Source organism: Stenella coeruleoalba (genome assembly GCF_951394435.1).
Source record: "Stenella coeruleoalba genome assembly, chromosome: 20".
Classification (NCBI taxonomy): Eukaryota; Metazoa; Chordata; class Mammalia; order Artiodactyla; family Delphinidae; genus Stenella; species Stenella coeruleoalba.
The window spans coordinates 38597699-38615391 of record NC_137166.1 but is presented as its reverse complement, the minus strand read 5'-3'; the positions used below and the strand labels follow the sequence as shown (position 1 = coordinate 38615391).

Sequence of the window (17693 nt, the reverse complement as noted above, 5' to 3'; positions counted from 1 at the left end):
GTAGTTGTGGCGCACGGGTTTAGTTGCTCCACGGCACGTGGAATCTTCCTGGACCAGGGCTCGAACCCGTGTCTCCCGCATTGGCAGGCGGATTCTTAACCACTGTGCCAGCAGGGAAGTCCTACATGCTTATTTTAGAAAATAAAGGTCTAACATCAATTATAAATGCTGCCACTATAAGAAGTTAGAAAATGAATAGAACATTTAACCTAAAATAAGTAGAAGGAAAAAATAATAAAGATAAAAATAGGAATAAATGAAGTAGAAAATAGACAACAGGGAGTTCCCTGTGGCCTAGAGGTTAGGATTCTGGACTTTCACTGCCATGACCCGGGTTCACTCCCTGGTCAGGGAACTGCGATCCTGCAAGCTTCAAGGCATGGCAAAAAAAAAAAAAAAAAAAAAAAAGACAGCAACAATAGATTAAAATTAATGAAACTAGCCTTTTTCTTTGAAAAGATGAAAAACACGATAAACTGTTAGACTAATAAAAAAGTGAGAGAAGACATAAATGATCAATATCAGGAATGAAAGATAAAACATCACCACAGGTCCTACAGACATTAAAATGATAAAGGATTATTCTGAACAACGTTATTCCAATAACTTTGACAACTTAGATGAATTAGAGCAATTCCTTAAAAGACACAAATTATCAAAGGTGACTCAAGAAGACAGAGAAAATCTAAATAATGCTATATCTATGTTTTAATTTGAATTTGAATTAAAATCCTTCCCACAAAGAAAATTCTAGTTTCAGACAGCTTTCCTAGTGAATTTTATGGAACATTAAAAAAGAAATTATGCCAACCTACAGAAACTCTTTCCAAAAATAAAATAGGAAGCTACACTTCCCAAGTCATTTTATAAGGCCAGTATTGCAATATAACATTACAATGAAACTCTCTCTCTCTCTCTCTCTCTCTCTCTCTCTCTCACACACACACACACACACACACACACACACACACACACACACACACAACATATCAAACTAATATCTCTCCTGGAAAAGGGAACCCTCCTGCACTGTTTGTGGGAATGTAAATTGATACAGCCACTATGGAGAACAGTATGGAGGTTCCCTAAAAAACTAAAAATAGAACTACCATATGACCCAGCAATCCCACTACTGGGCATATACCTTGAGAAAACCATAATTCAAAAAGATACATGTACCTCAATGTTCATTGCAGCACTATTTACAATAGCCAGGACATTGAATCAACCTAAATGTCCATCAACAGATGAATGGATAAAGAAGATGTGGCACATATATACAATGGAGTATTACTCAGCCATAAAAAGGAATGGAATTAAGTTATTTGTAGTGAGGTGGATGGACATAGAATCTGTCATACAGAGTGAAGTAAGTTAGAAAGAGAAAAACAAATACCGTATGCTAATGCATATATACAGAATTTTAAAAAATGGTGCTGATGAACCTAGTGGCAGGGCAGGAATAAAGATGCAGATGTAGAGAATGGACTCGAGGGCATGGAGTGGGGGAAGGGGAAGCTGGGATGAAGTGAGAGAGTAGCATTGTCATATATACACTACCAAATGTAAAATGGAAGGCTAGTGGGAAGCTGCTGCATAGCACAGGGAGATCAGCTCGGTGCTTTGTGATGAGCTAGAGGGATGGGATAGGGAGGGTGGGAGGGAGGCTCAAGAGGAGGGGATATGGGGATATATGTATACATATAGCTGATTCACTTTGTTGTACAGCAGAAACTAACACAACATTGTAAAGCATTTATTCTCCATAAGAGAAAAAAAAATTCTCTTCGGAACATAGGTACAAAAACTCATAACAAAATTTAAGTATATCAAATCTAGAAATACAGAAAAGTGGGCTTTATCTCAGGAATTCTAGGTTTGTTTAAAATGAAAAAATCATTATAACCAAATAAAAGACAAATGTCACATGACCATCTCAATGGCTGCAGAAAATGCATTTGAAAAATTCAATGCATATTAATAATTTAAAAAGAAAACAAACTTAACAAACAAGGAATAGAAAGGAATTTCCTCAGTCTGATAAAAGGATCTTTGAAAAGCCTATGTCTAACATCATCTTAATGGGAAAAAAATGAATACTTTCCTCCTAAGCTCAGGAAGAAAGCAGAGAAGTCCCATCTTACTACTCAGATTCAACACTGCACTGGAAGTCTGGCCAATGAAATGAGACAGGGAAAGAAATAAAAGGCATACAAACTGGAAAGGAAGATCTAAAACTAACTTTATTCACAGAAGACATAATTGTCTATGTAGAAAAGCCCTAAAAATATACAAAAAAATAGAAACTGTAATTTTATAATCAATATCATTTAAGATGGCATTTAAGAAGTGAAATACTTAGGGAGGAATCTAACAAAATATGTTTAAAGTTTGTATGCTTAAATGCATAAAACATTTTTGAAAGAAATTTGAAGAAAAAAAGACCTAAGTAAATGGAGAGATACATCATGTTCATAGAATGAAACACTCAGTATTGTTAAGACAATAATTCTTTCAAAATTGATCTATAGGTTCAATGCAATCCCAACCTATACCATAGCTGGCTTTTTTTTGTAGTAAATGGCAATCTGATTTTAAACTTTATAAAGAAATGCAAAAGACTTAAAATGGCTAAAGCAATTAAAAATAAAAGATAAACAAATTTGGAGAACTTTCACTACCTGATTTCATGACTTATTATAAAGCTACAGTGGTCAAGATAGTATGGTATTGGTATGGATAGAAATATAAGATTAATAGAATACAATAGAGTACAGAAATAAACCCACACATATATAGCCAATTGACTTTTGACAAATATTCCAAGGTGATTCAATGGGGAAAGAATAGCCTCTTCAACAAATGATGTTAGAATAACAGGAGATCATATAGAAAAAAACCCAAACCTTGATTCTTACTTTATATCACACACAATTAAATCAAAGTAGTTCATAGACCTGAAGATAAAAACTATAAAACCACTAGAAGAAAATATAGAATAAAATATTTGTGACTTTGGGGTAGGCAAAAATATTTTTAATGTCTCAAAAAAGCATGAACCATTAAAGAAAAAAATGGTAAACTTACACTTCATAAAAATTAAAACCTACCCTTTGAAATTTATTTTTAAGAAAATGAAAAAGCAAGGCACAGACTGACAGAAAATATTGTCAATACATATATCTGATGTAGGACTTTGTCCCAAATACATAAGAACTTTTACAACTCAATAATAAGAGGACAAATCACCCAATTTAAAACTAGGGGTGGGGATGTAATGTGCAGCATAGGAAATACTGTCAATAATATTGTAATAATTTTGTATGATGATAGTAACTAAATTTATCATGGCGATCATTTTGTAATGTACTAAAATATTGAATCACAATGCAGTACACCTGAAATTAATATAATATTATAAATCAATTATACTTCAATTAATTAATGAATTAATTATAACTAGGGAAAGATTTAAACAGCCAGTTCACAAAAGAAAGTATAAAAATGGCCATGGCCACAAAGCACATGAAAAGGTGTTCTGCTTACAAAGGAAATGCAAATGAAATCCATAATAGCAAACTACTACACACTCACTAGAATGGCTAAAATTAAAAAGACTGCCAATACCAAGTGTTGGTGAGGATATGAAGGAGCTGGAACTCTCATATACTGCTGGTGGGAGTGCAAAATGGTACAACTACTTTGGAAAACACAGTGTCAGTTAAACATAAGATTAAATATATACTTACAATACAATCCAGCAGTCCCATTCCAGAAATTTCCAAGAGAAGTGAAAACACAGACTTCTATGTGTGCCCATAGCAGTTTTATTCACAATAACCCCAAACTGAATACAACCAAACGTCCATCAGTGGGTGAGCAGATAACCAAATTGTAATATAACCATACAATGGCATAACGTTCAGCGAGACAAAGGAAAGAACTACTGCTACATGCAACAGCACAGATGAATCTCACAGATTTTTTGCTGAGTGAAAGAAGCCAGACACAAAGTACGCAGTGTAGGTGATTTACATAAAACTAAAAAAGACAAAGCTGACTTACAAGGGCACAAAATCAGTGCCCTTGCCTGGTGATTGCCTGGAGTTGGAGTGATTGCCTGGAGTTGGAGACTCTGACTGCAAAGGAGTAAGAAGAAAATTTTTGTGGTGATGGAAACATTCTGTATCTTGATTGTGGTAGTGGTTACACTGATGTAACCCTTTTAAAAAACTTACTCAAAATGGGTGCATCTTGTTATAAATTATACCTCAATAAATTTGATTTTAAAACATACATATGTCGGGGACTTCCCTGGTGGCGCAGTGGTTAAGAATCCGTGCTTCTGGGACTTCCCTGGCAGTCCAGTGGTTAAGACTTCGCCTTCCAATGCAAGGGGTGCAGGTTTGATCCCTGGCCAGGGAGCTAAGATCCCACATACCTCAGGGCCAGAAAACCAAAACATAAAACAGAAGCAGTATTTTAACAAATTCAATGGAGAGTTTAAAAATGGTCCACATCAAAAAAAACTAAAAAAAAAAAAAAAGAATCCGTGCTTCCACCGCAGAGGGCATGGGTTCGATCATCCCTCGTCAGGGAACTAAGATCCTGCATGCGGCGTAGTGCGGGCAAAAACAGACAAACAAACAAAAAACATACATATGTTACTCTATTTTTTAAAATAAATAGAGTTGAAAATGAAGAGAGAAAAAAAAACAACCTAAGGGCCCATTCTTGGTTAAATCAAATCAACTTTCTGCACATATATAGCATGGAGCTCCATGCAACAGTTAAAGCAAACTAAAAGCACAGCTGTGCATAAGGAAGGGAGGTCCTTGTACCTATGGCTTTTCTTTAGGACTGACTATGAAGGGTGCAGACAGATGGGCTGAAACTTGAGGGGGATGTGGAGTTGAGCTACAAGCTGAGCTCAAAGAACTTTTAAAGGCTTCTGGGCTTAGGTACTGTCCAGAGTCTCTGGGAGTCTGCAATCCCATCAAGAATCAGGATTGTCATTTGTCTGGTGGCAAGAAGGTTCACAGGTGCTTGCCGAAGGCTGCCTAAATGAGCATCTAAATGGTGAAGACAGGGTTCCAGGCCCCATTCTGCACTAACTTGCTGACTTCCCTTCTCTGAGCCTCAATTTCTCTATTTGTGACACGAGGAGGTTGGACTAGATGAAAGCTTCCTGCTGTGACACTAAACATTTCCAGGGGCTGTCTGCCCCTTCACTCGAAGCTCAAGGGCTGTACTCACACACCACCACCCTCCCAGACCAAGCCCCACAGGGAGTTTGTGTCCAAGGCTGTAAATGGCTGGCTGTCCCTATCCTGCAGCACCCCCTCCCACCTGGGCTGTTGCAAAAATTCCAAATCCTAGTGAAACTTCATAATTATGTAGGGTCGAAATGAAAAGGCATATCATATCACATCAAAAATGTTCTCCCCAAACTACATGCATTGTGATGTGTATCACAAAAGTATTTTTAAAAGCACCAACCTATAAACAATACAGCCTATGAATACTGTAATAACACCAGGAAAGTTCATGGTATAATGTAACTTTTGAAAAGCATATAACATTACATGTGCTTTATGATTACAACTTAGTGAATATACATAAAGACAGAGTGAAATGCTCCAGGAATCTTAATTCTTAGATGTACCTCAAACGAGTTGAAGCCTAAGACAGAATGAAATGACTTGTGCTTCTGAGAGCTGTAGCTCAACATCTCACATTATATTACCGGAAGTCCATCTCTTCCTGGACTATGTTTTCCCAGCAAGGGCTCTCCCCGTGGTGAGACAAGGATGGCAGTCAACAACTCCAGGCTTATCTTTTTACTGATCTAGTAATCTAAGCAAAAAGTGAGAGCCTCTTTCTGGCAAAAGTTTTGAATTTCATTGGCAAAACCTGAGTCATGCACGCACCCAGGGCTGGTTTCAAGGGTGCAGCCTCATAGGGCCCTTACCTTGGTTTAACGCTCTGCTGTAGCATCTTGAAATTCTTAATAATTTTTGAACAAGTGGCCTTGCATTTTCATTTTGTAATGGATCCTGCAGAGCTGATCTGGACTGAACCCAACTCAAATCCCACAATCTGAGAACAGGAGGATTGGTTCCCCAGTGGAAGATAGGAAACTGTTACCAGGAGGAAAGGAGGCTAAATGGAGGAACAGCAGACCTACACCACAGATGCTAACAACAATTGGGATAGGGTGGTGCTGATTATGACAGTTTTCATTGATATTATTATTTTTCAATGTGGCTCTATTTCTCATTTAAATACAAAATAATTTAACATTGAATAAAGAAAATGCAGTTCTCTCTCTTTGAAATGAGAGTTGTCAGAGTTGTGGACTGGGGTAAGGAGACCACCTCCCACAGGGGGCTGTTCCGAAGCTTCCAGAGCTGAGCAATATCCAAAACAGTGTTAGTTCTAACCTACAGCCTGAAGTCTCGAAAGGTTGGGATGGAAATATCTGAATCTGACGGATGATTCCATTTGCCACCCACTGAGCTGCATTCCCTGGCCCCGAGCTTCTCCTGAAAGACCTCCAGACTGCTATCTGAAGATTAGAAAAGTGTGCAAAAATTCTTAAAGAATCCTTACTTGTCCATGCTGTTTGAGAAACAGACAGGGAAGGAGAGAACTGGTTTCAGATATCTTCTCTCCTTTGACTCTTCATGTTAACTCTCTGTGTTAAGCCTTATTTTTACTCCCATCTCACTGCAAAGAAAACTGAAGTTCACTGTTCTAGGTTTCCTGCCCAAATTCACATCTATAGGAAGTTATAAGGGATTAGACCCTATGTGTGTAAACTCCAGAGTCCAAGCTTTACTCTCTAAATCCTTTCTGCCTTGACACAGGAGCCAGATCTTGAAACTTCTGGCCTCTGTTTCTTTATGTGACAGTGAAAATATGCCTAATCCTTCACAGGTAACCTCAGGGCACCTTCCAACTTTCTCTCTTCCCTGCCAAGTCCAAACGCACCTCTTGGTGGAGGGGGCAGGAGGATCAGTGACAAAGGCTCAGAAACCTACAAACCCTCCCAGACAAAATGTGGATGGAAGTCCTTTTGCCTTGCTCTCAGTTTTATTCACCAGGTTTCCACCCTCCTCCCCAGAGGCCAAGAGCTGGGCAAACCTTGTTCACCACGAAAGACCCTGTCATTATCTTCACATACCAAATATTACTTGTCCAGTTCCCTTGTGGGAGATACGTACATAGCTGCTATCATAAACGAACTGGAATGCCTTTGCCTGTGGGCCTCTGAGGAAGTTTCTCTAGGTACATATGCAAGAGCGGAACTGTTGAGTCCCCAGGTACAAGGCCAGGACCAGAGGGAGGCAGTGAGGCGCCCAGAGTGCATATGGACCTCCACGCGAGTGGAGGTCTGCCCTGACGGTGAGGGCCTCACTTCCGTCACCGTAGTCTGAGCTCTGCAAATGTACATGCATATTTAATTTCACTGCACCTGTCACACGCTCTCCCATCCCTCCATGGCAGCACTTCATACCATCTGACCCGCTGAGTCGTGTCAGTTGGCTGGGGTAATGTGGCACCTCATTCCTTTACTTTGCGTTTCTCTGATCACCAGTGAGGATACCTCTCCTCTTTTGTATACCTTAGTCATTCTGATTTCTCCTGGGAACAGCCTATACATATCTTTTGCCCATTTTTTAAAAATTAGGTTTCCTTTATTTTTATTTTTTTGGACTGATTTTCAGGAGTTCCTTAATTATTCTAGTTATAGCCTAGAATATAGATATGTTGGTTTAAGGCATGAAGAATACCTTCTCCTAGCTTGTCACCTGTATGTTGATTTTATCTATAGTAGAGCAACATTTTCCATGTTGTTTCCATTTGGTGTCATCAAATCCATCATTTTCCTCCTCATGGATTAAGCTTCTGAGGTAATGATAAATCCTTTCTTATCACAGAGATTTTATCCTATGTTCTAGTTTATTAGCATTATATTCTCACCTTTAATAATTATTTAATCGATTTAGAGTTTATGTATAAGGTCTGAGGTAGGGATCCAATTTTATTTTTTTCTCCATTATAGAAAAATCAATATTCCCAGAGCCACTTACTAAATAATCTAGACTTTCTCTACTCATTTGTAACTTTTTTCTCTATCACATACCAACTTTTATAAATGAATTTATTCTGGGCTTTCCAAACTATTCGATTCATTTATTTGTTTCTGTACCAATATCCCAATATTTTAATTACTATGGTCTTGTAATCTGTTTTAATGCCTATAGAGCAAGACCTTCCCTTTGTTCTTCTTTTTCAAAATTGTTTTAGCGTATCATGGACCTTAATTCTTCCATATACATTGTAGAATCAGTTTCCCAAGTTCCAATACAATCAGGTTGGAATTTTTACTGGAATTGTATTGAATATATAGATCACTTGGTGGGGGGTTTACATTCTTTCAAGGTTAAGATGTTATCCCATTATTTATCTGTGTATTCAAGTCCCTTTAAAAAATCGATATATTTGAATTTTAGAGTTAGCCCCCTAAAGCTCTTGCACATTTTTTGTTAGGTGAATTCCTATACTTCAGTATCATGCAAGTTGTCTTATTTTGATTACTTTTTCAAGAAACGTATTATTATTGTCAAGGTTCCCATTACTGACTTTATATTCTGATCTTATAAAGTTGCCTTTGTTCAATTCTTTTATTAGGTTAATTAGCCTGTTCATTCTCTAGTTTTCTACGCTGAGGATGATTTCACAATAATATTTGACAGAATGGATGGACCTTAAGGACATTAGGCTAAGTGAGATGTCAGACAGAGAATGACAAATACTGTATGAGATCCCTTATAGGTGAAATCTAAGTAAAAGAAAAAAGGAAAAACCGAACTCAAGCCCTGTTTGGTGGCTGAGGTAATGGTGATGTTATTCACCGAGGGGGAGATCTGGGGAGAAACAGATTTGGGGCAAGGTGGGTTCCACTTCAGATGTGCTTGCTCAGAGGGGCCTGTGGAACATCTAGTGAGGGGTCCAGCGGGCATCTGGATGGAAAGATATGGAGCTGAGGGCAGTAGTCTGGACTGGGAGACAAAGATTTAGGTGTAATGTGTCCAAGTGGTATCAGTGAATGTTCACAAAGTGCGTAGAAAAGTGCCCTAGCACATATGTGTTAGCTACTGGTAGAACTATCAGGATTATGCGCACAGAGATGGGAGTTAATACCAGAGAGTGGACCAGATCTCCCAGGATCAGCCTAGAAGCCAAGGGTTCTGAGGCCAGAGCCCTGTGCAACATCAACACTAGAGGGGCAGAGGACGCCGAAGAGACAGCAGGAAGGGCGGCTGAGAAAGTCAAGGGGACAAAACCAGTGAAGAGGGAGCGGCTCTGCTGAAATTGTAGAGGAATGCGGCACTGAATATGCCCTTCCGCGAATGACCGACCTTCAACACGTTCTGTCTCTCGGTAGCAGGGTCTAGCAAACAGCGAACACACAAGGGCCCGCAGCAGTTCCGGCACACTGTGGCTGCACAGCACCGAAAACGCCCGCCACGCCCCCGGGACGGCCACGCCCCGGGCCCGACCTTGCGGAGCGCCTGCGCAGGAAGGGCCCCGCCCACAATCCCGCCCCGGGCCCGCCCCTTCCGCTGGGTGCACTCTGAAGGGCCCCCGCCCATGGGCCCGCCCCCAGCCGCTCCGGCCCCGCCCCTTCCGCGGGCGCACCCCGCAGAGCCTCTGCGTTGGACCAGACCCCTTGCTCGCCCCGTTGAGGCGCGGATCCAGCGCAGTGCCCGAGCCTAGCCTGCCTAAGGAGTGAACGACCTGCTCAGTCTGCTGGGCAGGCGTCGGGGTGGCGCGAGGTCGCGCTCCGTGCAGCCAGCGCCGAGCAGCCGCAGCCGACAGCTTTCAGCCGAGAGCCAAGGAGGCGAGGAGAGGCGAGGCGGGGCGGGGCGGGGGCGGGGCCCTGGAACGGTGGGCGTGTCAGAATCACGTGGGTAAACACGCCGCACGTGGAGAGCAGCCTGATCCGTGAAGGCGGTGTTAGCTAGCTGTTCGCAGAGGGAGACTCGTCGGCTGCGGCAGCGCGCGGCCTGCGGGCTGGGAGGCAGCGGCCAGGGCCAGTCCTGCGTGCACCCCACTGATGCTCAGTTCCTCGCATTTAGCTAAAACCCTGCTAGCAATGGCCAACACTGAGTCGGCTCGGCAGTGTCAGGCTCTGGCCTAAGGGACGTAATAAACCTTTGATAACTCGGTGAGGTGGGCGTCATCCTATTTCACAGATGGGGAAAGCGGAGCCGTCAGAGGCTAAGAAACTTTTCCAAAGACGTGTGGCCAGAGTCCCGACGCAGGCAGCCTGGCTCTTTTGTGTAGGGGTCGGGTTCCTGCTCCTGGCGTCCTGCTCCCGCCCCTTGGGGCTGGGCCTGGCCTGGGACACTCAGCGAAGCCTAAGATTCCCAGTTTGTACAGTGAGGTAGTAGTGGTGCCCGCCTCCAGAGGACGCTCAAGAGGCGGCGCGCAGCACGTCGTCATGATAGCTTCCGCCAGGGTGTCGGGGTCGGGGGATGGACCTGGTCGGGACCTCTGGCCCGCCTCCCGGCCCACCCGTCTCTTCCCGGAGCCGGGGGTCGTCAGCATCCCCTGCAGCGGCGCGCAGAGCGCTCAGCGCTCCTACCCGGAGCCGACTTCCACTCAGGCATTCCTCCGTCCTCTCTCCTCCTCTTCCTCCTCGGCTTCCTTCACCTCTCTTCCTGCTCCTCCGTCGGCGCAGCGTGACCTGGAAGCGCAGCACTCGGAGTCGGCGGCCGCCTGGGGCCGGGGTGCCAGGGAGGGGCGAGCAGAGTGCACAGGATTCCTAGCAGAGCGTGTCCCGGGCACAGAAGCTAGGCTGCCCGGCTCCAGGGGGCTAACGAGCGCTCTTCTGAGGCACATGCGGCCGGGGCCGCCACAGGGCCCGCAGTCCTCGCAGTCCCCGAGAGCAGATACCTGGGCCCCAACCCTTAACCAGGCCCGGGCTTCTCATGCAGTGCAGCCACGGACCCTGAAACCAGCCGTTGACCCCGAAACCAGCCCCTGACCCCCCCCTCCACCTCCCCCCATGACCTTGGGCAAGTTGCTGAATCTCCCTGTATCTGTTTGCTCTTCTCTGAAATGGGGTTATGGGAGAACTAAATAACTAAACCAGAGCCTTTACAACAGTACCGTGCACACTGCTGGGACCCCTCTGGCCAAGACTGAGAACTTTGCTTTCCTGCTGTTTGAATCCGAGCCCAATCAATCCCTGAAGCCAGTTCCTCCCTAAAGGTCTGTTTTAAGGTAGTGAATGCACCGTCAAACAACGACTTGCCCAGGTGCATTCCCTGAGACACGTGGGGACAATGACACAAGGCTGTGTGGTGGCCCAGAAGCCGAACCCTTCTATTTGCCTCCTCCCAGCTTATTTACCTACTAGCCAGTCTCAGCATGTCTTTTTCCGATAATGCCACTTGCTTTGCCCAACCCCCATCCTTGGACCAAGGGCCACACGTTTGGCTGTACCTGTTCTGACAGAGCCTCCCTGAACTGCAGTGGGATGTTGGACTCAGACCCTTATTCTAATAAGGAGAGCAAATCTATGCACAGTGGTCTTCTGGGTGACAAATAGAGGCTTTGTGCATGAGAGACCTAGGCTTGGGGCTTTGGCTAGCGAGGACCCTCCTGATCTCTGTCTTTTTTCCTCCAGGCCAGATTGGAGATCTCACGAGCTGGTCTAAGGAAAAGGAAGATGGAAGCAAAACACAAGAAAACCTAGCAGACACCAGAGAGGAAAATTGCAGGGTTTGAGGGTGAAGCAGACTTCAGTGTTGGGCTGCTCCTACCCCTGAGGCCAGGTGTTGGGGCAGGCTTCCCTACCGGGGTGTCCAGAACCTTCCCTGCATCCCGGGCCTGGCACAGACGCCAGCACTGTGGAGTCAGGGATGCTGAAGGGATGAATGACAGTGGCCACACACCTGCAGTAAGAAGAACCTTGTTGGAAGCAGGATTTTTGCAGCTGTCTCAGAGCATGCTCACATGTTTGCTGTCAACCATCTTTTGGGAGGGTTTCATTGTTGTTTGTTTCTGTATTTGCTGCTTTCTCCAGACCAGCATCCCTTCACCCTTTCTGTGAAACCAGGTAGTTCAGATGGGACTGATTCCAACCCGGCTGGCTCCTGCCTGGCTAGTCAGAGCACTGCATCCTCCTGGCAGTGCATCCTCCTCCAGTGATTAGAGAAGGCACAGACATGTGACCCACACTGGACCAATGAGAATCATCCCCAGGACCTTGGCTAGGGATTGAGGAGGGGCTTACTGGTAGGAGTATCAGCTTGGAGATACCAGCAGATGCCACATGGAGGATGAGGTCGGCAAAGAACAAAGCTGAGCTGAGCAAGGGAGATAGATTCTTGAGGACAGCATGCAAACACCCAGATCCAGCCGTGCCTGAGGCTAGATACATCCCTGGGCTGTCCAGACGCTTGTATCCAAGAATTTCTTTTTTCTCCTGGCAGTTTGAATTGTGTTTCACTTGCCACTGAATATCTTTCTGTCATATGACCCTCTGGTGGAGCCAAGACCGCAGCCACCATTTCTGAATGAGAAAGAAGTGTGAGCCTTTGGGGTGCTGGGTCACACTGGACCCAGTCTACAAGTGTCTCTCATAGTCTCTGGCAGGGGCTCCTACCTCCTCTGTCTCTCTCCTGGCCTCCGGCTCTAGCCTTCCTGACTAGTGGGTCTATGGCCACCCAGCCCACAGATTACCTTGACTGTGTGTTCTCTGGGCTTGTGCCCTCTGGGTCTGTCTTGTCTATAACTGTATCCTCAGGACCTAGCATAGATGCTCTCAGCAAACATTGGTGGAAAGAATTAATGGGTCATCGAAGCTCCTGTGGCCTGCTGGGGTGTGGAGGTGGGGGTTTCAGTAAATCAGGAGCCCCAGAGCTTCCTGTCTCCCACCATGCCACCTGCCTTCGGCATGCATGGCAGCCTCTTGCCCCCACTGTTACTGACTACCTTACCTGAGGCCTTACTCCAAACCCTCCACCATTTCCCCACGCTGTCTCATGGATGGCAATATGGCCAGTCTTGGGTAGTTGGGTGAGGGATGAATTTTCACTCTAACTCCCCGCCTTGGACCTCCCTGCCCCACTCCAAAGGCTCGGACACCCCAGAAACACTTCCAAGAACACACCCCGAGGGGCCATGACTGCTCCTCACCAGCGCGCCAGAAGGGGCGAGTGAGAGTGTCCAGGAGGGGAGGGCTTGCTGCCGTACACAGGCTGCATGCCTCCTGAAACGTGCAGCAGCACATCTTCCCAGAGAAAAAGGGAGGCCCAGAATTACAAGCTTTGTTATTTTTACTTTTTGGTGTGAGGGGCCATCTGCGCAGGTTTGAGCTTGTCTGGAGGAAACCACGATTTGTAGATGAAATTCAAAAGTAGGATTTCTTTGCAGGCTGTCACGCTGAGACTTTCTCCAGGAGCTGGGGCAGCAGTGCTGATATTTTTATAGCATCAGAGTGTGCCAGAGTCCAGCAGCTGCTCGGGCTGAGTGAGCACATGGGGCCCTCCAGCAGAGCATCAGCAAGCCCTCAGCAATGGTCTTCTCAGCGTGGGCTCCACTGAGGGTGCCAGGAGGAGCCTGGGTCAACAGCTGTGAGAATTGGCCCCCACTGCCTGGGAGGAGGGGTCCTGGAGGGTAGAAAGTCAGGTGCGGGGAGGAAGTTGGCAGTGCTGGAGCATGGGAGTGGGAGCAGCTCTGGCCCCTCCACTGTCACCATCAGTTCCTCTCAAACTACCTCACCAAACATGCAGTTTGCGGACCCGTCCTCAGGATATGCCAATGCCCCCACCTTCAGCTGCAGGTCACCCTCAAGCCCCCAGCGTGGAAATTCCACAACTGCCTTGTCCAAGGTACAGGTGGATATGGCCACATTGGAACCCCTTCTAGGATATTCCCACAAACCAGGGCTACCTGCAGTGGGGATGGGGGGCGCATGCCAATGTGAAGTGAGGGCAGGAGAGTCATCCAAACCCCATTCTGAAAGCCCTTTGGGAGTATTCCAGGTGAGGGTCTGGTACGGGGATCTCGCTTTAACTAACAGCTGCCCACAGTCCATGCACCACCCCACGCATCCGGGCTAATGAAGTTTACGTTCAGACAGTGGCAGAGGTGTCAGGTGTGCACATTTGTCTCATTCATTTGTAACAGGAAACATTGTTTATCGCCTGCACGCTTTCCTTGGGCCTCTTTCCTGGGCCAGATGCACAGCAGCCCATTACGGGGCAGCACAGGAAGGAGAAGGAGAGAAGGACACTGAGGTTTCTTACCCTGAAGACTGGAAACGCTTCGAGGCCATTGCTCACAACTCCTCCCGGGTTCCAAGGTGAAAGGATGACAACAGAGGTGGGCAAATAAATGATTCATGACACTTTCAGTCACTGCCGTGCCCCAAGCACACATACCCTTTCTAACTTATGCTAAATAACGAAATTTAGTAATAAGATACAGGGAGTGTGGGAGGAAAGCAATCCATAACCTCCTTTTTATTTTTCCTTTCTTCAAAAAGAACGCTTAAGTGAGGAATGTGATTTGAGGACCCCCAGAGGGGTCCTTGGCTCAGAGATACTGCTACACACACACACACACACACACACACACACACACACACACAACCACACACACACACACAACCACACACACACACACAACCACACACACACACAACCACACACACACACACACACACACACACACACACACCCCCTGCCTGTCTCTCCACCCAGAGGACTCATTACCCGTGTCAGAGTACCTGTATGTAGGGTTATGGCAAAGCAGAATGGAGGAGGGTGGGAGCAAGACCTGGCCATTGCCGGGTGGGACTGCTGTTGGCATTGCCAGGGAGAGCCAGGGTACACAAATGACAGGGAGAGAGGCCCAGATGAGGGCTTCTAAGGCCTTGCTGGGCTCAGGCTCATGCTGGGCCTGAGTAGCTGGGCAGACAGAGCTTTTTTTCTTTTCTTAACAGAAACAAAAGGATGAAATCATTAGTGTCAATTGGGCACATTCAGCGTAGAATACTGACGTACCATTGTTGTGAGGATAAAAGAAATATAATTAATAAAACCCACCCAGACTGCCTTTTGTGCTTCCTTTGAATACTTTATTGGCTTCTGCATCTATCTCATCCACAGACGAGCCATCTCTTTCCACTGCCCTGGACATTGCTAAAATGAACTGTGTAGAAAATCACCCCCGGGATCTGGAAACTCATCTTGTTCAGTTATAATTTGTCTTCTCATGCCTCAGTTTTCCCCATTACAGAGGCAAATTTAGAGCATTTTCCAGTTGCATAGAGCAGAGTTCCATTCAAGAAAGAACAAAGCCCACCCCAAGGCTGAGGTTTCTGAGGGAGGCCTAAGGTCCCTCCCACTCAAGGCCATGTTCAAGCCACCTGGCAGAGCCAGTAACTTTTCAGGCACCAGCCTTTGTTTGGGGGTCCGTTTTCTGACAGCAGCCCTGGAATCACACCTGCCCCACCTCTGGCCTTGACATGCCCTAGCTGGGGGTCAAAGGTCACGCTGAGAGTCACCGGGAGGCCTGGAGGCCCAGGGAGAGGTGAGGCAACTCTCAGCCCCTGACAGGCTTCCAGCTACCTGCTTGCCAGGCTGACGTCTGCCCTGCACACTGTTGCCCTCCTGACATCTAGAGAAATGAAACTGCTTTGCATGACAGGAAGTGGGGGGGGTTCCCTAAAGTATGACTGCAAACCTGAAACACCCCAAACTCATGTCTTATCACCACCTGGAAGACTAGAGTCTGAACAGAAACAGAAAGCAACTCAGCCCCTGAGAGGCATGTGCTTGTGGCCACACCGCCTTCTGGGTGGGTAAGGAACCGGAGGCCCAGAGCAGGCAAGTGATGAACTGAAAGCCCCACAGGCCTTGGGGTGAGAGCCAGCTGAGACTCTCCCATACATCCAGGAGTCTGAAACTCAGCTGCCTGTGGGAGCCAGGCAGGTAAAGAACATGCCTTTGGACACCAAGACACTTTGTCCTGAATATTAAACATGTTCAAATACTCTGCGCTTGCAGGGAGAAATATGCTCTCTCTGCCACTTTTCTTGAGACGTTCCACTTTCTTGATCTATACTGTTTTCTTGCTTTTGATGGAGTCACAGGTCACCAAGTGAAGATCAACAGCAGTGGGCCCTGCAAGGCAGCATGGAATGGTGGGGATTCTGGTTCTCTGCAGACTGACCGTGCTGCCCAGAGCTGGGGAGCCATATCTGTATGTGAGCTTTCCCAAGTTTCAAACGTTGACTCAAATGTTTTAAAACCCCATTTACAGCCCAAACACAATAAAGCCCCCATGCCAGCACAGGACCTACAGCCCTGAGGTTCAGCCTCTAACCTCTGTCCTGTCTGTTGCAGGGACCCTCACAGCTTCGGTTGGGGAAGGATGGAGGACACAGAACTCCAGGGGAATCGCTTCTGACCAAGTCTTTACCTCACACAGATTGTTCGCTGCTTGTCTCTAACAAGAGATAACTTGGTTAGGTGCTTAGCAAGAGAGACACAGAGAACTTTCTGGATGATTCAGGCTGTGACTGCTGGAATATATTAACTTTTTATTTTTTTATTTTTTCTGTTAAGAAGGGCACTGCTAGGCTGGTTCATCACAGTCCTGGGGAATGGATGGGTCTGTCTAGCTCTCTGATGATGCATTGGTGCCTGGGCACTTGCTTGTATATCATCCCACCCTTGCAACGTTCCCAAAGACTCTTTCCTATTAATATCTTGGTTTTCAATCTTAATGTTGGTCTTTTGCAAGTAGAAGGTAGCCTATGGGGACTTCCCTGGTGGTGCAGTGGTTAAGAATCCGCCTGCCAACGCAGGAGACACGGGTTCGAGCCCTGGTCCGGGAAGATCGCACATGCCACGGAGCAACTAAGCCTGTGCACCACGACTACTGAGCTCGCGTGCCACAATTACTGAAGCCCGTGCACCTAGAGCCTGTGCTCCTCAATAAGAGAAGCCACCGCAGTGAGAAGCCTGTGGACCACAACAAAGAGTAGTTCCCACTCGACACAACTGGAGAAAGCCCACACACAGCAAAGAAGACACAACGCAGCCAAATATAAATAAATAAATGAAAGAAAGAAAGAAGAAAAAAAGAAAGAAAAGAAAAGAAAGAAAGGAAGAAAGAAAGAAGATAGCCTATGTTCTTCTGGGCATGGAAAAGAAGAAACTTAATGAAAGTGATTATACATGTAAGGATCAATCCATCTACACATGGAGAAAATGTTTAATGTGCCAGGCCCTGAAATTATGTGCTAAGTAATGAAATCAATTGGCAGGCCACCACTGAAAAATAAAAATAAAAAAGGAGCAAGTTTGTATGTGTATGTGCATTTTAAACTACTTAGAGATGATACAGTTGAATGAAACAACCCTGTAGAAAAACAGCAAACGTTTTCATTTATTTATATGCTAGTGTATGAACAGAAAACATTCCGGGATTTTCACTTTTTATGTTGTACGTGTTTGTACTATTCTAACTTATTATAACAAACATGCTCCACTTTTGTAATCATAGAAAAACCAATAAAGTTAAATAATAGCAATTTTAATGGGAAGAAAAGATAGCATTACCAAGTGCAGAAGTGGGAAGACAGGAACTCTCACACTCCC

General features: G+C 45.6%; 1 long non-coding RNA gene across 1 annotated transcript; it reads left to right on the top strand.

Moving 5' to 3' along the window:
• Positions 1 to 11520: 11520 nt before the first annotated feature.
• On the top strand, positions 11521 to 16873 carry LOC307178739. The gene is made up of 3 exons (XR_013825271.1): positions 11521 to 13913; positions 14212 to 14406; positions 16434 to 16873. It is a non-coding gene; the product is annotated as an uncharacterized lncRNA (long non-coding RNA).
• The last annotated feature ends 820 nt before the right edge of the window (positions 16874 to 17693 follow it).